The sequence below is a fragment of the Oncorhynchus keta genome, chromosome 24 (assembly GCF_023373465.1).
Source record: "Oncorhynchus keta strain PuntledgeMale-10-30-2019 chromosome 24, Oket_V2, whole genome shotgun sequence".
Taxonomy (NCBI): Eukaryota; Metazoa; Chordata; class Actinopteri; order Salmoniformes; family Salmonidae; genus Oncorhynchus; species Oncorhynchus keta.
The window spans coordinates 23,226,900-23,249,512 of record NC_068444.1 but is presented as its reverse complement, the minus strand read 5'-3'; the positions used below and the strand labels follow the sequence as shown (position 1 = coordinate 23,249,512).

The window sequence follows — 22,613 nt, the reverse complement described above, 5'->3', positions numbered from 1 at the left end:
CCTATCTCCCTCCCTCCCTCTTTTCTCTCTCTCTGTCTCCCAATGTGATAAGAGGTTTGTTCCTGCTCCGTTGTGGTAGTAATGATGGGGAGTCATCTGGGCCGTTAAAAAGTAGAAGTGTGTGTGTGTGTGTGTGTGTGTGGTGGGGATTACAAGAACATTGCTGTGTAACCAGGTTTAGACAGAACGTACCCCAACCTCCATAGGCCACCCCACTGAGTCTTTCACCGTGTGTGTTTGGGGCCTTAGTCAGGGGCGTATATGGGCGCCAGAAGGCCACAGGGAAGGAGGCTCCCAGATGGAGACATTTTGTTTGCAGGGTTTCTATAACAATACTGTTCTCCGCTCTACTACACACTACCCCCCCAACACTAGTTTGCCACCCCCCACAACCAACACTACTCTACCCCCCACAACCAACACTAGTCTACCTCGCCCCCCACGACCAACGCTAGTCTACCTCGCCCCCCACAACCAACGCTAGTCTACCTCGCTCCCCACAACCAACGCTAGTCTACCTTGCCCCTCCCCACAACCAACGCTGGTCTACCTTGCCCCCGACAACCAACACTAGTTTACCTCGCCCCCCACAACCAACGCTAGTCTACCGCCCCCCACAACCAACGCTAGTCTACCTCGCCCCCACAACCAACGCTAGTCTACCGCCCCCCACAACCAACGCTAGTCTACCGCCCCCACAACCAACACTAGTCTGCTACACCCCCCCCGCCTCCCCACAACCAACACTAGTCGACCTCGCCCCCCACAACCAATGCTAGTCTACCTCCCCACACAACCAACGCTAGTCTCCCACCTCCCCACAACCAACGCTAGTCTACCACCTCCCCACAACCAACACTAGTCTACCACCCCCCACAACCAACACTAGTCTACTACCCCCCACAACCAACACTAGTCTACTATCCCCCACAACCAACACTAGTCTGCTACCCCCCACATCCAACGCTAGTCTACCTCGCCCCCCCACAACCAACGCTAGTCTACCTCGCCCCCACAACCAACACTAGTTTACCTCGCCCCACACAACCAACGCTAGTCTACCGCGCCCCCCACAACCAACGCTAGTCTACCTCGCCCCCACAACAAACGCTAGTCTACCGCCCCCACAACCAACGCTAGTCTACCGCCCCCACAACCAACGCTAGTCTACCTCGCCCCCCAACCAACGCTAGTCTACCGCCCCCCACAACCAACGCTAGTCTACCGCCCCCCACAACCAACACTAGTCTACCACCTCCCCACAACCAACTCTAGTCTACCTCGCCCCCCACAACCAACACTAGTCTACCTCGCCCCCACCAACCAACGCTAGTCTACCTCGCCCCCACACACCAACGCTAGTCTACCTCGCCCCCCACAACCAACGCTAGTCTACCGCGCCGCCCCACAACCAACGCTAGTCTACCTCCCCACACAACCAATGCGAGTCTACCACCTCCCCACAACCAACTCTAGTCTACCACCTCCCCACAACCAACACTAGTCTACCACCTCCCCACAACCAACACTAGTCTACCACCTCCCCACAACCAACACTAGTCTACCACCTCCCCACAACCAACACTAGTCTACCACCTCCCCACAACCAACACTAGTCTACCACCTCCCCACAACCAACACTAGTCTACCACCTCCCCACAACCAACACTAGTCTACCTCGCCCCCACAACCAACGCTAGTCTACCTCGCCCCCCCCACAACCAACGCTAGTCTACCTTGCCCCCCCACAACCAAAGCTAGTCTACCTGCCCCGACAACCAACACTAGTCTACCTCCCCCACAACCAACGCTAGTCTACCTCGCCCCCACAACCAACGCTAGTCTACCTCGCCCCCACAACCAACGCTAGTCTACCGCCCCCACAACCAACGCTAGTCTACCTCTCCCCCCCCACAACCAACACTAGTCTGCTACACCCCCCCAACCTCCCCACAACCAACACTAGTCGACCTCGCCCCCACAACCAATGCTAGTCTACCTCCCCCACACAACCAACGCTAGTCTCCCACCTCCCTGACAACCAACGCTAGCCTACCCCCTCCCACAACCAACGCTAGTCTGACCACCTCCCCACAACCAACACTAGTCTACCCCCCCCACAACCAACACTAGTCTACTACCCCCCACAACCAACACTAGTCTACTACCTCCCCCCCACAACCAACACTAGTCTGCCCCCCCACAACCAACGCTAGTCTACCTCGCCCCCCACAACCAACGCTAGTCTACCTCGCCCCCCACCCAACGCTAGTCTACCTCGCCCCCACAACCAACGCTAGTCTACCTCCCCCCACAACCAACGCTAGTCTACCTCACCCCCCACAACCAACGCTAGTCTACCCCCCCACAACCAACGCTAGTCTACCGCGCCCCCCACAACCAACGCTAGTCTACCTCCCCACACAACCAATGCGCAAGTCTACCACCTCCCACAACCAACGCTAGTCTACCACCTCCCACAACCAACACTAGTCTACCACCTCCCCACAACCAACTCTAGTCTACCTCCCCCCGACAACCAACTAGTCTACCTCCCCCCACAACCAACGCTAGTCTACCTCGCCCCCCACAACCAACGCTAGTCTACCTCGCCCCCCACAACCAACGCTAGTCTACCTCGCCCCCCACAACCAACGCTAGTCCCCCCACCAACGCTAGTCTACCTCGCCCCCACAACCAACGCTAGTCTACCTCCCCACACCAACCTACCACCTCCCCACAACCAACACTAGTCTACCACCTCCCCACAACCAACACTAGTCTACCACCTCCCCACAACCAACACTAGTCTACCACCTCCCCACAACCAACACTAGTCTACCACCTCCCCACAACCAACACTAGTCTACCACCTCCCCACAACCAACACTAGTCTACCACCTCCCCACAACCAACACTAGTCTACCACCTCCCCACAACCAACACTCGTCTACCACCTCCCCACAACCAACACTAGTCTACCTTTCCCCCCACAACCAACGGTAGTTGACCGCCTCCCCACAACCAACACTAGTTGACCGCCTCCCCACAACCAACGCTAGTCTACCTCGCCCCCCACAACCAACGCTAGTCTACCGCCCCCCACAACCAACGCTAGTCTACCTCTCCCCCACAAACCAACGCGAGTCTACCTCTCCCCCACAACCAACGCTAGTCTACCTCGCCCCCCACAACCAACGCTAGTCTACCTCGCCCCCCACAACCAACGCTAGTCTACCTCGCCCCCACAACCAACGCTAGTCTACCTCGCCCCCCCTCCCCACAACCAACGCTAGTCTACCTCCCCCTGACAACCAACGCTAGTCTACCTCTCCCCCACAACCAACGCTAGTCTGGCTGCCCCCCCACAGCCACTCTAGTCTGCCTCCCCCCCACAACCAACGCTAGTCTACCTCCCCCCACAACCAACGCTAGTCTACCTCCCCCCACAACCAACGCTGGTCTACCCCCCCACAACCAACGCTAGTCTGGCTCGCCCCCCACAACCAACGCTAGTCTACCTCCCCCACACAGCCAACACTAGTCTATCCTCCCCACAACCAACACTAGTTTAACCCCCACCAACACTAGTTTACCCCCCCACCAACACTGTCTACCACCCCACACAAACAACACTGGTTTAACCTCCCATAACCAACACTCGCCTACCTCGCACCCAACAACCAAAGCTAGTCTACCTCGCACCCAACAACCGAAGCTAGTCTACCTTGCACCCCCACAACCAAAGCTAGTCTACCACCCCCCGACAACCAACACTAGTCTACCACCCCCCACAACCAACGCTAGTCTGACAACACAAGCAATGCTGGTCGACCCGCCCCCATAACCAACACTAGTCTACCGGCCCTCACAACCAACGCTGCCTACCTGCCCCCCACTGGTCCCTCCCCCACACAACAGTGCTAGTCTACCTCTGCCCCCCAACCAACGCTGGTCTGCCCCCCCACACAAGCAATGCTAGTCTACCTCGCCCCCACAACCAACACTAGTCTACCGCGCCCCCCACAACCAACGCTAGCCTACCTCGCCCCCCTCCCAACCAACGCTGGTTGACCGCCTCCCCACAACCAGCACTAGTCTGCTACCCCCGCCTCCCACAACCAACGCTAGTCTGCCTTCCCACACAACCAATGCTAGTCTACCACCTCCCCACAACCAACGCTAGTCTACCACCTCCCCACAACCAGCTCTAGTCTACCACCTCCCACAACCAACACTAGTCTACCACCTCCCCCACAGCCAACTCTAGTCTACCTCGCCCCCACAACCAACGCTAGTCTACCTCGCCCCCCACAACCAACGCTAGTCTGCCTCGCCCCCCACACCAACGCTAGTCTACCTCGCCCCCCACAACCAACGCTAGTCTACCTCACCCCCCCCACAACCAACGCTAGTCTACCGCCCCCCACAACCAACGCTAGTCTACCTCCCCACACAACCAATGCGAGTCTACCACCTCCCCACAACCAACTCTAGTCTACCACCTCCCCACAACCAACACTAGTCTACCACCTCCCCACAACCAACACTAGTCTACCACCTCCCCACAACCAACACTAGTCTACCACCTCCCCACAACCAACACTAGTCTACCACCTCCCCACAACCAACACTAGTCTACCACCTCCCCACAACCAACACTAGTCTACCACCTCCCACAACCAACACTAGTCTACCTTTCCCCCCCACAACCAACGGTAGTTGACCGCCTCCCCACAACCAACACTAGTTGACCGCCTCCCCACAACCAACGCTAGTCGACCTCCCCCCCACAACCAACGCTAGTCTACCGCCCCCCACAACCAACGCTAGTCTACCTCTCCCCACAACCAACGCTAGTCTACTCGCCCCCCACAACCAACTCTCGTCTACCTCTCCCCCACAACCAACGCGAGTCTACCTCCCCCCACAACCAACGCTAGTCTACCCAACGCCCCCACAACCAACGCTAGTCTGGCACCTCTCGTCTACCTCCCCCACAACCAACGCTAGTCTACCTCGCCCCCAACACAGCCAACGCTGGTCTGCCTCGCCCCCACACCAACGCTAGTCTACCACCCCCCCACAGCCAACGCTAGTCTACCTCTCCCCCACAACCAACTGCTGGTCTACCACGCCCCCCACAACCAACGCTAGTCTAGCTCCCCCACAGCCAACGCTAGTCTGGCTCGCCCCCCCACAACCAACTCTGGTCTGCCTCGCCCCCCACAACCAGCGCTAGTCTGCCTCCCCCCACAGCCAACGCTAGTCTACCTCCCCCCACAACCAACGCTGGTCTGCCACCGCCCCACAACCAACGCTAGTCTAGCTCGCCCCCCTGAACCAACGCTAGTCTGCCTCCCCTACACAACCAACTAGTCTACAACCTCCCCACAACCAACACTAGTTTACCCCCCACCAACACTAGTTTACCCCCCACCAACACTAGTCTACCACCCCCACAAACAACACTGGTTTAACCCCCATAACCAACACTCGCCTCCTCCACAACAACCAAACTAGTCTACCTCGCCTCCCCACAACCAACACTAGTCTACCTTGCCCCCCACAACCAAAGCTAGTCTACCACCCCCCACAACCAACACTAGTCTGCCACCCCCCACAACCAACGCTAGTCTACCACCCCCACACAAGCAATGTCGACCTCCCCCACAACCAACACTAGTCTACCGCTCCCCACAACCAACGCTAGCCTACCCCCCCCACCAACGCTAGTCTACCTCGCCCCACACAACCAGTGCTAGTCTACCTATAAGCCCCCACAACCAACGCTAGTCTGCCACCCCCCACAACCAACGCTGGTCACCATAAGCCCCCCACACAACGCTAGTCTGGTCGACCTCCCCACAACCAACTAGTCTACCGGCCCCCCACAACCAATGCGTAGCCTACCTCCCCCCCCGGGAATCCCCCAACCAACGCTAGGTTGACCGCCTCCCCACAACCAACACTAGTCTGCTACACCCCCCCCCGCCTCCCCACAACCAACGCTAGTCTACCTCCCCCCACAACCAATACGCGAGTCTACCACCTCCCCACAACCAACTCTAGTCTACCACCTCCCCACAACCAACTCTAGTCTACCACCTCCCCACAACCAACACTAGTCTACCACCTCCCCACAACCAACTCTAGTCTACCTCGCCCCCCACAACCAACGCTAGTCTACCTCGCCCCCCACAACCAACGCTAGTCTACCTCGCCCCCCACAACCAACGCTAGTCTACCTCGCCCCCCACAACCAACGCTAGTCTACCTCACCCCCCCCACAACCAACGCTAGTCTACCGCGCCGCCCCACAACCAACGCGGTCTGCCTCCCCCCAGCCAACTCTAGTCTACCACCTCCCCACAGCCAACACTAGTCTACCACCTCCCCCAACCAACCACTAGTCTACCACCTCCCCACAACCAACACTAGTCTACCACCTCCCCACAACCAACAAGCCAACCAACTAGTCTACCACCTCCCCACAACCAACACTAGTCTACCACCTCCCCACAACCAACACTCGTCTACCACCTCCCCACAACCAACACTAGTCTACCTTTCCCCCACAACCAACGGTAGTTGACCGCCTCCCCACAACCAACACTAGTTGACCGCCTCCCCACAACCAACGCTAGTCGACCTCGCCCCCCCACAACCAACGCTAGTCTACCGCCCCCCCACAACCAACGCCAGTCTACCTCTCCCCCACAACCAACGCTAGTCTAGCTCGCCCCCCACAACCAACTCTCGTCTACCTCTCCCCACACAACCAACGCGAGTCTACCTCTCCCCCCACAACCAACGCTAGTCTACCTCGCCCCCCACAACCAACGCTAGTCTACCTCACCCCCCACAACCAACGCTAGTCTACCTCGCCCCCCCACAACCAACTGCTAGTCTACCGCGCCGCCCCACAACCAACGCTAGTCTAGCTCTCCCCCACAACCAACGCTAGTCTAGCTCGCCCCCCACAACCAACTCTAGTCTACCTCGCCCCCCACAACCAACGCTAGTCTACCTCGCCCCCCACCAACGCTAGTCTGCCTCGCCCCCACAGCCAACGCTGGTCTACCTCGCCCCCCACAACCAACGCTAGTCTGGCTCGCCCCCCCACAGCCAACGCTAGTCTACCTCGCCCCACACAGCCAGCACTAGTCTACAGCCTCCCACCCCAACACTAGTTTATCCCCCCACCAACACTAGTTTGCCCCCCACCAACACTAGTCTGCCACCCCACACAAACAACACTGGTTTAACCCCCCCCAACACTCGCCTACCTCGCACCCAACAACCAAAGCTAGTCTACCTCGCACCCAACAACCGTAGCTAGTCTACCTTGCACCCCCACAACCAAAGCTAGTCTACCACCCCCCACAACCAACACTAGTCTACCACCCCCCCACAACCAACGCTAGTCGACCTCGCCCCACACAAGCAATGCTAGTCGACCTCGCCCCCCATAAGCAACACTAGTCTACCGCGCCCTCACAACCAACGCTAGCCTACCTCGCCCCCCCACAACCAGCGCTAAGTCGACCGCCCCACACCAAGCAGTAGCTGTCTCCCCCTCCCCCCATAAGCAACGCTAGTCTACCACCCCCCCACAACCAACGCTAGTCGACCTCGCCCCACACAAGCAATGCTAGTCGACCTCGCCCCCCATAAGCAACACTAGTCTACCGCGCCCCCACAACCAACGCTAGCCTACCTCGCCCCCCCCCCACAACCAACGCAAGTCTGCCTCCCCACACAACCAATGCACTAGTCTACCACCTCCCCACAACCAACTCTAGTCTACCACCCCCCACAACCAACACTAGTCTACCACCTCCCCACAACCAACACTAGTCTGCTACCCCCCCCCGCCTCCCCACAACCAACGCTAGTCTACCTCCCCACACAACCAATGCGAGTCTACCACCTCCCCACAACCAACTCTAGTCTACCACCTCCCCACAACCAACACTAGTCTACCACCTCCCCACAACCAACACTAGTCTACCACCTCCCCACAACCAACTCTAGTCTACCTCGCCCCCCACAACCAACGCTAGTCTACCTCGCCCCCCACAACCAGCGCTGGTCTACCTCGCCCCCCACACCAGCGCTAGTCTGCCTCGCCCCCACAGCCAACGCTAGTCTACCTCACCCCCACAACCAACGCTAGTCTACCTCGCCCCCACAACCAACGCGGGTCTGCCTCCCCCCACAACCAACGCTAGTCTACCTCCCCCCACAGCCAACACTAGTCTACCACCCCCCACAGCCAACACTAGTCTACCACCTCCCCACACCAACACTAGTCTACCACCTCCCCACAGCCAACACTAGTCTACCACCCCCCACAACCAACACTAGTCTACCACCTCCCCACAACCAACACTAGTCTACCACCTCCCCACAACCAACACTAGTCTACCACCTCCCCACAACCAACACTAGTCTACCACCTCCCCACAACCAACACTAGTCTACCACCTCCCCACAACCAACACTAGTCTACCACCTCCCCACAACCAACACTGCGTCTACCACCTCCCCACAACCAACACTAGTCTACCTTTCCCCCCTCCCCACAACCAACGGTAGTTGACCGCCTCCCCACAACCAGCGGTAGTCTGACCGCCTCCCCACAACCAACGCTAGTCGACCTTTCCCCCCACAACCAACGCTAGTCTACCGCCCCCCACAACCAACGCTAGTCTACCACCTCCCCACAACCAACACTAGTCTACCACCTCCCCCACAACCAACGGTAGTCTACCACCCCCCACAACCAACGCATTCTACCTCCCCCACAACCAACGCCAGTTGACCCCCCGCCTCCCCACAACCAGCACTGCTTGTCTACCTCCCCACACAACCAACGCTAGTCGACCTCGCCCCCCACAACCAACGCTAGTCTACCACCCCCCACAACCAACACTAGTCTACCTCCTCCCCACAACCAACTCTAGTCTGGCTCGCCCCCACAACCAACTCTAGTCTGCCTCTCCCCCACAACCAACACTAGTTTACCTCCCCCCACAACCAACGCTAGTCTACCTCGCCCCCAACAACCAACGCTAGTCTACCTCGCCCCCACAACCAACGCTAGTCTACCTTGCCCCCCACCGCCCCCCCACAACCAACATTAGTCTACCTCCCCACACAACCAATGCACTAGTCTACCACCTCCCCACAACCAACTCTAGTCTACCACCTCCCCACAACCAACACTAGTCTACCACCTCCCCACAACCAACACTAGTCTACCACCTCCCCACAACCAACACTAGTCTACCACCTCCCCACAACCAACACTAGTCTACCACCTCCCCACAACCAACCAACTAGTCTACCACCTCCCCACAACCAACACTAGTCTACCACCTCCCCACAACCAACGCTAGTCTACCACCCCCCCACAACCAACACTAGTCTACCTTTCCCCCACAACCAACGCTAGTCTGCCTCCCCCAACCAACGCTAGTCTGACCGCCTCCCCACAACCAACGCTAGTCTACCTCGCCCCCACAACCAACGCTAGTCTACCACCCCCACAACCAACGCCAGTCTACCTCTCCCCCACAACCAACGCTAGTCTACTCGCCCCCACAGCCAACGCTAGTCTACCTCCCCCACAACCAACGCTAGTCTACCTCTCCCCACAACCAGCGCTAGTCTACCTGGCCCCCACAACCAACGCTAGTCTACCACCCCCCACAACCAACGCTAGTCTACCTCGCCCCCCACAACCAACGCTAGTCTACCTCGCCCCCCACAACCAATGCTAGTCTACCTCGCCCCCCACACCAACGCTAGTCTAGCTCTCCCCCACAACCAACGCTAGTCTAGCTCCCCCCCACAGCCAATTCTGGTCTGCCTCCCCCCCAGACCAACGCTAGTCTGCCTCGCCCCCACACCAACGCTAGTCTGCCTCGCCCCCCACAACCAGCGCTAGTCTACTCGCCCCCCACAACCAACGCTAGTCTGCCTCGCCCCCACAACCAACGCTAGTCTACAACCTCCCCCCACAGCCAACACTAGTTTATCCCCCCCAACACTAGTTTACCCCCCACCAACACTAGTCTACCACCCCCACACCAACACTGGTTTAACCCCCATAACCAACACTCGCCTACCTCCACCCAACAACCAAGCTAGTCTACCTCTCCCCACAACCAACGCTAGTCTACCACCTCCCCCCACAACCAACACTAGTCTACCACCTCCCCAAATTCAACGCTAGTCGACCTCGCCCCCACAAAGCAATGCTGTTTACTGGCTAAGCCACTGGTCTCCCCCACAACCAACGTAGCCTGCCTCCCCCCCCAGCCAGCGGCTGTCTACCTCCCCCCACAACGCAAGCTGGTCTAGTCTACCTCTGCCCCTCCCCCACAGCCAACGCTAGTCTAGTCTGCCCCCCCACAACCAACGCTAGTCTTGCTCCCCATCACAACCAATGCTAGTCTACAGCCTCCCCCACACCCAACACTAGTTTACCCCCACCCCAACACTAGTTTACCCCCACCAACACGCTAGTCTACCACCCCCCACAACCAACACTGGTTTAACCCCCCACAACCAACACTAGTCTGCCTACCCCCACCTCCCCAACCAAAGCTAGTCTACCTCCCCACAACAACCGCTAGTCTACCTCCCACCCCCACCCAACTAGTCTACCACCCCCCACAACCAACACTAGTCTACCACCTCCCCCCGACAACCAGCACTAGTCTACCTGCACCTCCCCACAACCAACGCTAGTCTACCTCGCCCCCCCCACAACCAACGCTAGTCTGCCTCGCCCCCCACAACCAACGCTAGTCTACCTCGCCCCCACAACCAACGCTAGTCTGACCTCGCCCCCCCACAACCAACGCTGGTCTACCTCGCCCCCCACAACCAACGCTAGTCTACCTCGCCCCCCACAGCCAACGCTAGTCTACCTCCCCCCAACCAACGCTAGTCTACCACCTCCCCACAACCAACTCTAGTCTACCACCTCCCCACAGCCAACACTAGTCTACCACCTCCCCACAACCAACACTAGTCTACCACCTCCCCACAACCAACACTAGTCTACCACCTCCCCACAACCAACCCTAGTCTACCACCTCCCACAACCAACCTAGTCTACCACCTCCCCACAACCAACACTAGTCTACCACCTCCCCACAACCAACCCTAGTCTACCACCTCCCCACAACCAACCCTAGTCTACCACCTCCCCACAACCAACACTAGTCTACCACCTCCCCACAACCAACACTAGTCTACCACCTCCCCACAACCAACACTCGTCTACCTCGCTCCCCACAACTAACGCTAGTCGACCTCGCCCCCCGAACAACCAAAGCTTGTCGACCTCTCCTCCCACAAGCAACACTAGTCTACCACCTCCCCACAACCAACGCTCGTCTACCTCTCCCCCCACAACCAACGCCAGTTGACCGCCTCCCCACAACCAACGCTAGTCTACCACCTCCCCACAACCAACACTAGTCTACCACCTCCCCACAACCAACACTAGTCTACCACCTCCCCACAACCAACACTAGTCTACCACCTCCCCACAACCAACACTAGTCTACCACCTCCCCACAACCAACACTAGTCTACCACCTCCCCACAACCAACACTAGTCTACCACCTCCCCACAACCAACACTAGTCTACCACCTCCCCACAACCAACACTAGTCTACCACCTCCCCACAACCAACACTAGTCTACCACCTCCCCACAACCAACACTAGTTGACCGCCTCCCCACAACCAACGCTGTCGACCGCCTCCCCACAACCAACGCTGGTCTACTGCCCCCACACAACACTTGTCTACCGCCTCCTGACCAACACTAGTCTACCTCTCCCCACACAACCAACGCCTACCTCCCCCCACAACCAACACTGCCAACACTAGTCTACCTCTCCCCCCACAACCAACGCTAGTCTACCTCCCCCCCACAACCAACACTAGTCTACCACCTCCCACAACCAACACTACTCTACCACCCCCCACAACCAACACTAGTCTACCACCTCCCCACAACCAACACTAGTCTACCACCTCCCCACAACCAACGCTCCCCACAACTCTACCACCTCCCCACAACCAACACTAGTTGACCGCCTCCCCACAACCAACGCTAGTCTGACTCGCCTCCCACAACCAGCGCTAGTCTACCTCGCCCCCCACAGCCAACGCTAGTCTGCCTCGCCCCCACAACTAACGCTGGTCTTCCTCCCCCACACCAACGCTAGTCTACTGCCCCCACAACCAACGCTAGTCTACCTCGCCCCCCACAACCAACGCTAGTTGACCGCCTCCCCACAACCAAAGCTAGTCTACCTCGCCCCCCCACAACCAAAGCTAGTCTACCCCCCCCACAACCAACGCTAGTCTACCTCTCCCCCACAACCAGCTAGTCTACCTCGCCCCCCAGCCAACGCTAGTCTACCCCCCCACAGCCAACGCTAGTCTACCGCCCCCCACAACCAACGCTGGTCTGCCCCCCACAACCAACGCTAGTCTGCTCGCCCCCCACAGCCAGCTCTAGTCTACCTCGCCCCACACAACCAACACTAGTCTACAACCTCCCCACACCCAACACTAGTTTACCCCCCCACCAACACTAGTCTACCACCCCACACAACCAACACTGGTTTCCCCCCCATAACCAACGCTAGTCTAGCTCGCCCCCCACAACCAACACTAGTCTACAACCTCCCCACACCCAACACTAGTTTACCCCCCCACCAACACTAGTCTGCCACCCCACACAACCAACACTAGTCTGCCACCCCACACAACCAACACTGGTTTCCCCCCCATAACCAACGCTAGTTGACCGCCTCCCCACAACCAACGCTAGTTGACCGCCTCCCCACAACCAACGCTAGTTGACCGCCTCCCCACAACCAACGCTAGTTGACCGCCTCCCCACAACCAACGTGTGTCGACCTCGCCCCCCCCACAACCAACGCTCGTCTACCTCTCCCCCCACAACCAACGCTAGTCTACCTCGCCCCCCACAACCAACGCTAGTCTACCTCGCCCCCCCACAACCAACGCTAGTCTACCGCCCCCCACAACCAACGCTAGTCTACCGCGCCCCCCCACAACCAACGCTAGTCTAGCTCGCCCCCCACAACCAACTCTGGTCTACCTCGCCCCACACAACCAACACTAGTCTACAACCTCCCCACACCCAACACTAGTTTACCCCCCACCAACACTAGTCTACCACCCCACACAACCAACACTGGTTTCCCCCCCATAACCAACGCTAGTCTAGCTCGCCCCCCACAACCAACACTAGTCTACAACCTCCCCACACCCAACACTAGTTTACCCCCCCACCAACACTAGTCTGCCACCCCACACAACCAACACTGGTTTCCCCCCCATAACCAACGCTAGTTGACCGCCTCCCCACAACCAACGCTAGTTGACCGCCTCCCCACAACCAACGCTAGTTGACCGCCTCCCCACAACCAACGTGTGTCGACCTCGCCCCCACAACCAACGATCGTCTACCTCTCCCCCCACAACCAACGCTAGTCTACCTCGCCCCCACACCAACGCTAGTCTACCTCGCCCCCACAACCAACGCTAGTCTACCGCCCCCCCACAACCAACGCTGGTCTGCCGCCCCCCACAACCAACGCTAGTCTAGCTCGCCCCCCCACAACCAACTCTGGTCTACCTCGCCCCACACAACCAACACTAGTCTACAACCTCCCCACACCCAACACTAGTTTACCTCCCCCACCAACACTAGTCTACCACCCCACACAACCAACACTGGTTTCCCCCATAACCAACGCTAGTCTAGCTTGCCCCCACAACCAACTCTAGTCTACCTCGCCCCACACAACCAACACTAGTCTTCAACCTCCCCACACCCAACACTAGTTTACCCCACACCCAACACTAGTTTACCCCCCACCAACACTAGTCTACCACCCCACACAACCAACACTGGTTTACCCCCATAACCAACACTCGCCTACCTCGCACCCAACAACCAAAGCTAGTCTACCTCGCACTCAACAACCAAAGCTAGTCTACCTTGCACCCCCACAACCATAGCTAGTGTACCTCGCCCCCGACAACCAACATTAGTCTTCCTCGCCCACAACCAACACTAGTTTACCTCGCTCCCCACAACCAATGCTAGTCTACCGCACCCCCCACAACCAATGCTAGTCTACCGCGCCCCACAACCAATGCTGGTCTACCGCGCCCCCACAGCCAATGCTAGTCTGCCGCCCCCCACAACCAACGCTAGTCTGCCTCGCCCCCCACAGCCAGCGCTGGTCTGGCTCGCCCCCCACAACCAACTCTGGTCTGCCTCGCCCCACACAGCCAACACTGTCTACAACCTCCCCACACCAACACTAGTTTACCCCCCACCAACACTAGTCTACCACCCCACACAACCAACACTGGTTTCCCCCATAACCAACGCTAGTCTAGCTCGCCCCCACAACCAACTCTAGTCTACCTCGCCCCACACAACCAACACTAGTCTACAACCTCCCCACACCCAACACTAGTTTACCCCCCACCAACACTAGTCTACCACCCCCACACAACCAACACTGGTTTCCCCCCCATAACCAACGCTAGTTGACCGCCTCCCCACAACCAACGCTAGTTGACCGCCTCCCCACAACCAACGCTAGTTGACCGCCTCCCCACAACCAGCGTGTGTCGACCTCGCCCCCCACAACCAACGCTCGTCTACCTCTCCCCCCACAACCAACGCTAGTCTACCTCGCCCCCACAACCAACGCTAGTCTACCTCGCCCCCACAACCAACGCTGGTCTGCCGCGCCCCCACACAACCAACGCTGGTCTGCCGCGCCCCCACAACCAACGCTAGTCTGGCTCGCCCCCACAACCAACTCTAGTCTACCTCGCCCCACACAAACAACACTAGTCTACAACCTCCCCACCCAACACTAGTTTACCCCCCACCAGCACTAGTCTACCACCCCACACAACCAACACTGGTTTCCCCCCATAACCAACGCTAGTCTGCTCGCCCCCCACAACCAACACTAGTCTACCTCGCCCCACACAACCAACACTAGTCTACAACCTCCCCACACCCAACACTAGTTTATCACCCCACCAACACTAGTTTACCCCCCCACCAACACTAGTCTACCACCCCACACAACCAACACTGGTTTAACCCCCCATAACCAACACTCGCCTACCTCGCACCCAACAACCAAAGCTAGTCTACCTCGCACCCAACAACCAAAGCTAGTCTACCTTGCACCCCCACAACCAAAGCTAGTCTACCTCGCCCCCGACAACCAACATTAGTCTTCCTCGCCCCCGACAACCAACACTAGTTTACCTCGCCCCACACAACCAATGCTAGTCTACTGCGCCCCCCACAACCAATGCTAGTCTACCGCGCCCGCACAACCAACGCTAGTCTACCGCGCCCCCACAACCAACGCTAGTCTACCACCCCCCCACAACCAACGCTAGTCTACCTCGCCCCCCACAACCAACGCTAGTCTACCTCGCCCCCCACAACCAACACTAGTCTACCGCCCCCACAACCAACGCTAGTCTACCTCGCCCCCACAACCAACGCTAGTCTGCCTCGCCCCCACAACCAACGCTAGTATACCTCGCCCCCCCACAACCAACGCTAGCATACCTCGCCCCCCACAACCAACGCTAGTCTACCACGCCCCCACAACCAACGCTAGTCTACCTCGCCCCCCACAACCAACGCTAGTCTACCTCGCCCCCCACAACCAACGCTAGTCTACCTCGCCCCCCACAACCAACGCTAGTCTACCACCCCCCACAACCAACGCCAGTCTACCTCTCCCCCCCACAGCCAACGCCAGTTGACCGCCTCCCCACAACCAACGCTAGTCTACCACCTCCCCACAACCAACGCTAGTCTACCTCTCCCCCCAACCAACACTAGTTGACCGCCTCCCCACAACCAACACCAGTTGACCGCCTCCCCACAACCAACGCGAGTCGACCTGGCCCCCCACAACCAACGCGAGTCGACCTGGCCCCCCACAACCAACGCTAGTCTACCTCTCCCCCCACAACCAATGCTAGTCTACCACCTCCCCACAACCAACATTAGTCTACTACCTCCCCACAACCAACACTAGTCTACCACCCCCACAACCAACACTAGTCTACCACCCCCACAACCAACACCAGTTGACCGCCTCCCCACAACCAACACTAGTTGACCGCCTCCCCACAACGAACACCAGTTGACCGCCTCCCCCACAACCAACGCGAGTCGACCTGGCCCCCCACAACCAATGCTAGTCTACCTCCCCACACAACCAACGCTAGTTTACCTCGCCCCCCACAACCAACGCTAGTTGACCTCGCCCCCCACAACCAACACTAGTCTACAACCTCCCCACACCAACACTAGTTTACCCCCCACCAACACTAGTCTACCACCCCACACAACCAACACTGGTTTCCCCCATAACCAACGCTAGTCTAGCTCGCCCCCACAACCAACTCTAGTCTACCTCGCCCCACACAACCAACACTAGTCTTCAACCTCCCCACACCCAACACTAGTTTACCCCACACCCAACACTAGTTTACCCCCCCACCAACACTAGTCTACCACCCCACACAACCAACACTGGTTTAACCCCCCATAACCAACACTCGCCTACCTCGCACCCAACAACCAAAGCTAGTCTACCTCGCACCCAACAACCAAAGCTAATCTACCTTGCACCCCCACAACCATAGCTAGTGTACCTCGCCGACAACCAACATTAGTCTTCCTCGCCCCACAACCAACACTAGTTTACCTCGCTCCCTACAACCAATGCTAGTCTACCGCGCCCCCCACAACCAATGCTAGTCTACCGCGCCCGCACAACCAATGCTAGTCTACCGCGCCCCACAACCAACGCTAGTCTACCTCGCCCCCCACAACCAACGCTAGTCTACCTCGCCCCCCACAACCAACGCTAGTCTACCGCGCCCCCACAACCAACGCTAGTCTACCTCGCCCCCCCACAACCAACGCTAGTCTAGCTCGCCCCCCACAACCAACTCTAGTCTACCTCGCCCCACACAACCAACACTAGTCTACAACCTCCCCACACCCAACACTAGTTTACCCCCCCCACCAACACTAGTCTACCACCCCACACAACCAACACTGGTTTCCCCCCCATAACCAACGCTAGTCTAGCTCGCCCCCCACAACCAACTCTAGTCTACCTCGCCCCACACAACCAACACTAGTCTTCAACCTCCCCACACCCAACACTAGTTTACCCCACACCCAACACTAGTTTACCCCCCCACCAACACTAGTCTACCACCCCACACAACCAACACTGGTTTACCCCCCCATAACCAACACTCGCCTACCTCGCACCCAACAACCAAAGCTAGTCTACCTCGCACCCAACAACCAAAGCTAGTCTACCTTGCACCCCCACAACCATAGCTAGTGTACCTCGCCCCCGACAACCAACATTAGTCTTCCTCGCCCCCGACAACCAACACTAGTTTACCTCGCTCCCCACAACCAATGCTAGTCTACCGCGCCCCCCACAACCAATGCTAGTCTACCGCGCCCCCACAACCAACGCTAGTCTACCGCGCCCCCACAACCAACGCTAGTCTACCGCCCCCCACAACCAACGCTAGTCTACCGCCCCCCACAACCAACGCTGGTCTACCGCCCCCCACAACCAACGCTAGTCTACCGCCCCCACAACCAACGCTGGTCTACCGCCCCCCACAACCAACGCTAGTCTACCGCCCCCCACAACCAACGCTAGTCTACCTCGCCCCCACAACCAACGCTAGTCTACCTCGCCCCCCACAACCAACGCTAGTCTACCACCCCCCACAACCAACGCCAGTCTACCTCTCCCCCCCACAGCCAACGCCAGTTGACCGCCTCCCCACAACCAACGCTAGTCTACCACCTCCCCACAACCAACGCTAGTCTACCTCTCCCCCCACAACCAACGCTAGGGCGGCAGCGTAGCCTAGTGGTTGGAGCGTTGGACTAGTAACCGGAAGGTTGTGAGTTCAAACCCCTGAGCTGACAAGGTACAAATCTGTCGTTCTGCCCCTGAACAGGCAGTTAACCCACTGTTCCCAGGCCGTCATTGAAAATAAGAATATGTTCTTAACTGACTTGCCTGGTTAAATAAAGGTAAAAAAAAAAAAAAAAACGCTAGTCTACCTCTCCCCCCAACCAACACTAGTTGACCGCCTCCCCACAACCAACACCAGTTGACCGCCTCCCCACAACTAACGCGAGTCGACCTGGCCCCCCACAACCAATGCTAGTCTACCTCCCCACACAACCAACGCTAGTTTACCTCGCCCCCCACAACCAACGCTAGTCTACCTCTCCCCCCACAACCAATGCTAGTCTACCACCTCCCCACAACCAACATTAGTCTACCACCCCCACAACCAAAACCAGTTGACCGCCTCCCCACAACCAACACTAGTTGACCGCCTCCCCACAACGAACACCAGTTGACCGCCTCCCCACAACCAACGCGAGTCGACCTGGCCCCCCACAACCAATGCTAGTCTACCTCCCCACACAACCAACGCTAGTTTACCTCGCCCCCCACAACCAATGCTAGTCTACCTCCCCACACAACCAACGCTAGTTGACCTCGCCCCCCACAACCAATGCTAGTCTACCACCTCCCCACAACCAACACTAGTCTACTACCTCCCCACAACCAACACTAGTCTACCACCCCCACAACCAACACTAGTCTACCACCCCCACAACCAACACCAGTTGACCGCCTCCCCACAACCAACACTAGTTGACCGCCTCCCCACAACCAACACTAGTTGACCGCCTCCCCACAACCAACACCAGTTGACCGCCTCCCCACAACCAACGCGAGTCGATCTCGCCCCCCACAACCAACGCTAGTCGACCTGGCCCCCCACAACCAACGCTATTCTACCCCCCCACAACTAACACTTGTCTACCTCTCCCCCACAACCAACGCTAGTTGACCGCCTCCCCACAACCAACGCTAGTTGACCGCCTCCCCACAACCAACGCTAGTCGACCTCGCCCCCCACAACCAACGCTAGTCGACCGCGCCTCCCACAACCAATGCTAGTCTACCTCCCCCCACAACCCACGCTAGTTTACCTCGCCCCCCACAACCAACGCTAGTTGACCGCCTCCCCACAACCAACGCTAGTCGACCTCGCCCCCCACAACCAACGCTAGTCTACCACCTCCCCACAAGCAACTCTAGTCTACCACCTCCCCACAACCAACGCTAGTCTACCACCTCCCCACAACCAACGCTAGTCTACCACCTCCCCACAACCAACGCTAGTCTACCACCTCCCCACAACCAACGCTAGTCTACCACCTCCCCACAACCAACGCTAGTCTACCACCCCCAACAACCACCGCTAGTCTACCATCCCCCACAACCAACACGAGTCTACCACCTCCCCACAACCAACGCTAGTCTACCACCTCCCCGCAACCAACGCTAGTGTACCACCTCCCCACAACCAACGCTAGTCTACCACCCCCCACAACCAACGCTAGTCTACCACCCCCCACAACCAACCCTAGTCTACCACCCCCCACAACCAACGCCAGTCTACCTGTCCCCCCACAACCAACGCCAGTTGACCGCCTCCCCACAACCAACGCTAGTCTACCGCTCCCCCACAACCAACGCTAGTCTACCTCTCCCCCCACAACCAACGCCAGTTGACTGCCTCCCCACAACTAACGCTAGTCTACCACCTCCCACAACCAACGCTAGTCTACCACCCCCCACAACCAACGCTAGTCTACCACCCCCGACAACCAACCTAGTCTACCACCCCCACAACCAACGCCAGTCTACCTGTCCCCCCACAACCAACGCCAGTTGACCGCCTCCCCACAACCAACGCTAGTCTACCGCTCCCCCACAACCAACGCTAGTCTACCTCTCCCCCCACAACCAACGCCAGTTGACTGCCTCCCCACAACTAACGCTAGTTGACCACCTCCCCACAACCAACGCTAGTCTACCACCCCCCACAACCAACGCTAGTCTACCCCCCCCACAACCAACGCTAGTCTACCACCCCCCACAACCAACGCTAGTCTACCACCCCCCACAACCAACGCTAGTCTACCTCTCCCCCCACAACCAACGCCAGTTGACCGCCTCCCCACAACCAACACTAGTTGACCGCCTCCCCACAACCAACACCAGTTGACCGCCTCCCCACAACCAACGCGAGTCGACCTGGCTCCCCACAACCAATGCTAGTCTACCTCCCCACACAACCAACGCTAGTTTACCTCGCCCCCCACAACCACAACACTAGTCTACAACCACCCCCACAACCAACACTAGTCTACAACCACCCCCACAACCAACAGTAGTCTACCACCTCCCCACAACCAACAGTAGTCTACCACCTCCCCACAACCAACAGTAGTCTACCACCTCCCCACAACCAACAGTAGTCTACCACCTCCCCACAACCAACAGTAGTCTACCACCTCCCCACAACCAACAGTAGTCTACCACCTCCCCACAACCAACGCTAGTGTACCTCACCCCCCCACAACCAACGCTAGTCTACCACCTCCCCACAACCAATACTAGTCTACCACCTCCCCACAACCAACACTAGTCTACCTCGCCCCCCACAACTAACGCTAGTCTACCTCGCCCCCCACAACTAACGCTAGTCTACCTCGCCCCCAAACCAACGCTAGTCTACCTCGACCCCCTCACAACTAACGCTAGTCTACCTCGCCCCCCACAACCAACGCTAGTCTGCCTCGCCCCTGACAACAAAAGCTAGTCTACCTCGCCCCCCACAACCAACGCTCATCTAGCTCTCCCCCACAACCAACGCTAGCCTACCTCGCCCCCCACAACCAACGCTAGCCTACCTCGCCCCCACAACCAACGTTAGCCTACCTCGCCCCCACAACCAACGCTAGCCTACCTCGCCCCCCACAACCAACGCTAGCCTACCTCGCTAGTCTACCTCGCCCCCCACAACCAACGCTAGTCGACCTCGCCCTCCACAACCAACGCTAGTCTACCGCACCCCCACAACCAACGCTAGCCTACCTCGCCCCACACAACCAACTCTAGTCTACCTCGCCCCACACAACCAACAATGGTTTACTGCCCCACAACCAACACTCGTCTACCTCGCAACCCCACAACCAAAGCTAGTCTACCTCGCTCCCGACAACCAACGCTAGTCTACCTCGCCCCTGACAATAAAAGCTACTCTACCGTGCCCCCCACAACCAACGCTAGTCTACCTCGCCCCCACAACCAACGCTAGTCTCCCTCGCCCCCCACAACCAACGCTAGTCTACCTCGCCCCCCCACAACCAACGCTAGTCTACCTCGCCCCCCACAACCAACGCTAGTCTACCTCGCCCCCCACAACCAACGCTAGTCTACCTCGCCCCCACAACCAACGCTAGTCTACCTCGCCCCCCACAACCAACGCTAGTCTGCCTCGCCCCTGACAACAAAAGCTAGTCTGCCTCGCCCCCCACTACAAAAGCTAGTCTGCCTCGCCCCCCCACAACCAACGCTCGTCTAGCTCTCCCCCCACAACCAACGCTAGGCAAGCTCGCCCCCCACAACCAACGCTAGTCTACCGCGCCCCCACAACCAAAGTTAGTCTACCTCGCCCCACACAACCAACGCTAGTCTACCTCGCCTCACACAACCAACACTAGTCTACCACCCCACACAACCAACACTGGTTTACCGCCCCACAACCAACACTCGTCTAACTGGCAACCCAACAACCAAAGCTAGTCTACCCCCCACAACCAAAGCTCGTCTACCTCGCTCCCGACAACGAACACTAGTCTACCTCGCCCCCCACAACCAACGCTAGTCTACCTCGCCCCCCCACAACCAACGCTAGTCTACCTCGCCCCCCACAACCAAAGCTAGTCTACCGCGCCCCAACAACCAACGCTAGTCTACCTCGCCCCTGACAACAAAAGCTAGTCTACCTCGCCCCCCCACAACAAAAGCTAGTCTACCTCGCCCCCCACAACCAACGCTCGTCTAGCTCTCCCCCACAACCAACGCTAGCCTAGCTCGCCCCCCACAACCAACGCTAGTCTACCACCTCGCCCCCCACAACCAACGCTAGTCTACCACCTCCCCACAACCAACGCTAGTCTACCACCTCCCCACAACCAACACTATTCTACCCCCCCACCAACACTATTCCACCCCCCACCAACACTGTTCTCCCCCCCACACAACCAACGCTAATCTGCCTTACCCAACCAACGCTATTTTACCACCCACCAACACTGATCTACCACCATTATAGATAGACCTGACTATGTGCCAATGTGGTGGTACTGCTGCTGCCAACACTCACCCAACTGCCACACACACACACACACAGAGGGGGGCCGCACACACCCCCGTGTACCCTGAGAACTATACAGCAGATTTTCCAAGTGGCTTTTTACACAATGAGGACACTAATGTCTTTTTATTTGGAGAGCTGGTTAATTGATCTGGCGTAACGTCCTAATTGTGTCTCTCTTACTGGACGGC

At 58.2% G+C, this 22,613-nt stretch overlaps 1 protein-coding gene and 1 long non-coding RNA gene across 4 annotated transcripts in view; one reads left to right on the top strand and one right to left on the bottom strand.

Annotated features, from left to right (window-relative positions):
* camkmt (calmodulin-lysine N-methyltransferase) overlaps positions 1-22,613 on the top strand; it is a 262,353-nt gene that overhangs the window by 12,285 nt on the left and 227,455 nt on the right. The window lies entirely within an intron of this gene.
* Positions 1,334-11,736, bottom strand: LOC127911425 (uncharacterized). 3 transcript variants are annotated; one of them, XR_008078409.1, is made up of 4 exons: positions 11,508-11,736; positions 11,000-11,083; positions 7,904-7,933; positions 4,906-4,921 (listed from the first exon to the last, which is right to left on the bottom strand). It is a non-coding gene; the product is annotated as an uncharacterized LOC127911425 (long non-coding RNA). The 3 variants fall into 3 exon arrangements; XR_008078408.1 differs by lacking the exons at positions 4,906-4,921; positions 7,904-7,933 and adding an exon at positions 1,334-1,456; XR_008078410.1 differs by lacking the exons at positions 4,906-4,921; positions 7,904-7,933 and adding an exon at positions 4,437-4,477.